Below are 4,225 nucleotides of genomic sequence, written 5' to 3' on the forward strand. Positions count from 1 at the left end.
TTTCTTAAATATGATTAATTTTGATTGCGTAGTTATTAGTAACTTAGTAATTTAAGTAATTGTTCCTGAAAAGCCCCATTGGGGAGGTAACAATAAAGTATGTATGTATGTAATCAGATTGGAGGGGAATGGAAAACAGTTAGTTGCCCTGGGAACAATGGTTCAATGGTTTCCGCTGCAAATTGACCAAAATAGCTCTATTTATATATTCGATGTAATATTGAGCTGTCTTTCATTTGCATAGTTTACACATTTTTCAAACTTAAATATCTCCGGAACTAATGCAGATATTTGCAAACGGCAAACGGCGTTTTTAATATTTCGTGGAATTCCATTTGATTCACCCAAAAATTTAAGGAGTAAAATTTGATCATAGTACCATGAACGTTTGCGTGGTTTAGAAATACTTCGTTTCAAGATCACGTGCTTTTAAAACATTACTCAGATGTAAATAGACGCCCTGGATTACATTTGTCGCGTTAGTTTAGCGACATTTCTTTGGTCGACTTGTCTCGTTTGATGAATTTACATTTCTTTTTTCCTTCATTGCTGTAAGAATAGTTCGCCCCACGGTGGGGGGGCTGGGAGTGGGGGCGGATACCTACGACGGACTAACATCCCATCCATGGGAAAGAAAAATGCTCTCAGCTGTTTAATACAACGGAGACTGGGATTAGCTCTGCAGTGTATGGGCTAGCAAGGCCTGGGTGCGGCCATTTAACCTTTCTTTACCATTCCGTGCCAAAGGAGGGCGTCAATTTCAGTTCTAAAAGATGAAATTCAACCTTTAACTGCCAGGTTACAATAAAGCAAGTCGTAAAGAAAAGAGTAATTCTTCAGAGAATCTTTGTGTTATCTGCGTTGTACGGCTGTTATGAAAAAAGTTGCGTTACAAAAGCGTAAAAGCGTATCAGAGCGACAGCGGAAAATTCATTAATAGGAGCATTCGCATCTTCTCTGATAGTTAGAGAAAATTATCCAAATAAAAAGTTTACAAACCGTTATTTGTACAACAATGGTCAGAAAAACATCTGTCTTCAAAGAGAATTAAAGCTACATATTAGCTAGCAAAATAAAGACTGCTGGAGAATCCGGGTATCGATCCCGGTACCTCCCGCATGCTAAGCGGGCGCTCTACCATTTGAGCTAATTCCCCAAACCGTAAATATTTAATTCAATATACAAGTTACTATATCTATTGAAAACACAATGTTAGAGGCATGACCCAATAAATAGGTTTACGCTTTTATCTAACCAAAGTACACAGAATTTCATTTTAGAAAAACAGATAATTAAAGAAAACATGTTGCTGTTGATTCTAGTTGCTTGTTATTTAGAACATAAACTACTGATATTGACGAGACATTATCAGAAAATAAATGGGAAACAACTAATAAATGATTTCGGGATAACTATATTGCAATAAAAATCCCCCATCATTTGAGAAAGCACGTTAGCAATGTATACATACATCTTAAAGAATAAAACCGAATCAGTTTGAATAAAGCCAATAAGCGGGTGCTGTTCCTCATTTGGCCGAACTTTTGACAACGTTCTTGTACAAAGGCAGTAACACTTAAAAAAAAAAAAAAAAAAAACGGCACCGAGGTTAATGTGTTTGGTCCGTTAGCTCAGTCGGCAGAGCGTGGTGATGATAACGCCAAAGTCGTGAGTTCGACCCACACATGGACCACGAAAATTGCTGTTCTAGTGTGGGTGGACCCAAATTATTAAATATTTTAAAAACACTTTGCTATTAAACGAACATGAGTTGATGCTATAGTCTGTGTTTTGCATTTTGTCGTTGGTTTCCGTTTTTTTGTTAATTTCTCTGTTTCTCCTTGTTTTTTTCTTTGTTTTTGTTTTTAGCAATTTTGATAATTTATTCATCCACGTCTAATTCAGCAATGCTGAGTTTAGTCTCCCACGTAAACCAAGTTAAGATCGATTTTACAACAATATCAAAGCTTCAAATCTTGTTTTAGCAGGTAAATGAAAACTTTCATTTAAAACTGCCCAGGACAATTTTTTTGTCAAAATTTAGCAGTAACGTTATTAATAGTGTTCTACCAAGTAATCAGCTGTACTTTAATATGCACTTGTTCCAGCAATTGGTCCTATAGCTCAGTCGGCAGAGCGTGGTGCTGATAACGCCAACGAACCAGATAGTCGTTAATATTTTCCCCACATTTTTAAACAATTATATTCAATACATTTTGTTTTCTGAGTGCAACTCGATCATGGTTTTTCTTTGGTGATCAACGTTCCAAGATTCATAACCTTTTGTGTGACTTTGGTACCTGCACGTAACTCCTGACTGTCATAAACTGTCAGTTTTCCAAACAAAATAACAATCAATGGAGACATTTTAGAGCTCTGTTAGGAAGCTTTACTCTAGTTAAAAGGGTAAAGGTTGTTGTAAGAAACCAAACCATGTCGTGAATTCAAAGCGCCCAAGAAAATACAAGTGACAAGTGGGATATTCATGATATACCACGAGACGGCACTGCAAAACTATTTTATACTATGCCATAGAATATGCTATGTTACGTTTATTGTATTGCTGCTCTGGATCAAATGTCCTAGGTCGTTCCACGATTAAATAAAGATTCTGATTACCCTGTTGAACTAGCTTTAAATTGTCAAGTTATTTTGTGTCAGTATTGTCTGTTTATTGTCTTGTTAAAGGAAGTAACCTATTCACCGCAGATAATGATCTACTAGATACCGTCTAAATTTACTCAGTCTAAGTAATTTCACTCGTAAGTTTCCAATGGGGGATATATTCTCGGGAATTAGCTGAAATGGTAGAGCGCCCACTTTGCATGCGGGAAGTACCAGGATCGTTCGTGACATTTGTACATTTACCTTTCTCTTCTCGGTATCTCGACCTTTCTTTGTTTCAAACGTGTTTAGGAAGGGCACTTTATGTTGTGTTATTAGGGCCCGGCTGTTTGATTAGAACTGTTCGCAAGAAAAGTATGTTGCTGCTATGCACGGATATCATATTTATCATGTATCTTCGCCCGATTTTTCTTCGGAGACTACCGTAGCTTTACTTCGAGAAAGAACACCTTGTTTTGCAGATCGATAGCTGTCGACCTCCTGAGTAGGTTTTAGCACGCTTCGCGGAAGGAGTATCTCCTGTCGGCGATATACATACGATGCGCCCCAATTAACTGAATACCTGACCAGAGTTTGGTCCGCCCAGATTTGTGCTTACAGTAGTTGATGATACCTGGCTTCGGAATTTTAACGAGGAGAATTCACGTAGTTCCTGGGCCAACGTATGCTTTCTTTTTGATGCCCCAAGTATATGTCAATTTACAGAGATTTTATGGTGCCTCGAGCATGTCAATTTACAGAAATTTAATGGTGCCCCGAGTATGTTAATTTACAGAGATTTTATGGTGCCCCGAGTATGTCAATTTACAGAGATTTTATGGTGCCCCGGGTATGTCAATTTACAGAGATTTTATGGTGCTCCGAGTATGTGAATTTACAGAGATTTTATGGTTCCCTGAGCATGTGAATTTACAGAGATTTTATGGTGCTCCGAGTATGTCAATTTACAGAGATTTTATGGTGCCCCGAGTGTGTCAATTTACAGAGATTTTATGTTGCCCCGAGTATGTCAATTTACAGAGATTTTATGGTGCCCCGAGTATGTCAATTTACAGAGATTTTATGGTGCCGTGAGTATGTCAATTTACAGAGATTTTGCAGAGATTTTATGGTGCCCCGAGTATGTCAATTTACAGAGATTTTGCAGAGATTTTATGGTGCCCCGAGTATGTCAATTTACAGAGATTTTGCAGAGATTTTATGGTGCCCCGAGTATGTCAATTTACAGAGATTTTATGGTGCTCCGAGTATGTGAATTTACAGAGATTTTATGGTTCCCTGAGCATGTGAATTTACAGAGATTTTATGGTGCTCCGAGTATGTCAATTTACAGAGATTTTATGGTGCCCCGAGTGTGTCAATTTACAGAGATTTTATGTTGCCCCGAGTATGTCAATTTACAGAGATTTTATGGTGCCCCGAGTATGTCAATTTACAGAGATTTTATGGTGCCGTGAGTATGTCAATTTACAGAGATTTTGCAGAGATTTTATGGTGCCCCGAGTATGTCAATTTACAGAGATTTTGCAGAGATTTTATGGTGCCCCGAGTATGTCAATTTACAGAGATTTTGCAGAGATTTCGTGGTGCCCCGAGTATA

At 37.9% G+C, this 4,225-nt stretch overlaps 1 non-coding gene across 1 annotated transcript; it reads right to left on the reverse strand.

Moving 5' to 3' along the window:
• Positions 1–1,083: 1,083 nt before the first annotated feature.
• Trnaa-agc (transfer RNA alanine (anticodon AGC)) lies at positions 1,084–1,156 on the reverse strand. The gene has a single exon. It is a non-coding gene; the product is annotated as a tRNA-Ala (tRNA).
• Between the last annotated feature and the right edge of the window lie 3,069 nt (positions 1,157–4,225).

The sequence above is a fragment of the Orbicella faveolata genome, unplaced genomic scaffold (assembly GCF_042242905.1).
Source record: "Orbicella faveolata isolate gen_17 unplaced genomic scaffold, um_ofav_v1 contig_35, whole genome shotgun sequence".
Lineage (NCBI taxonomy): Eukaryota > Metazoa > Cnidaria > Anthozoa > Scleractinia > Merulinidae > Orbicella > Orbicella faveolata.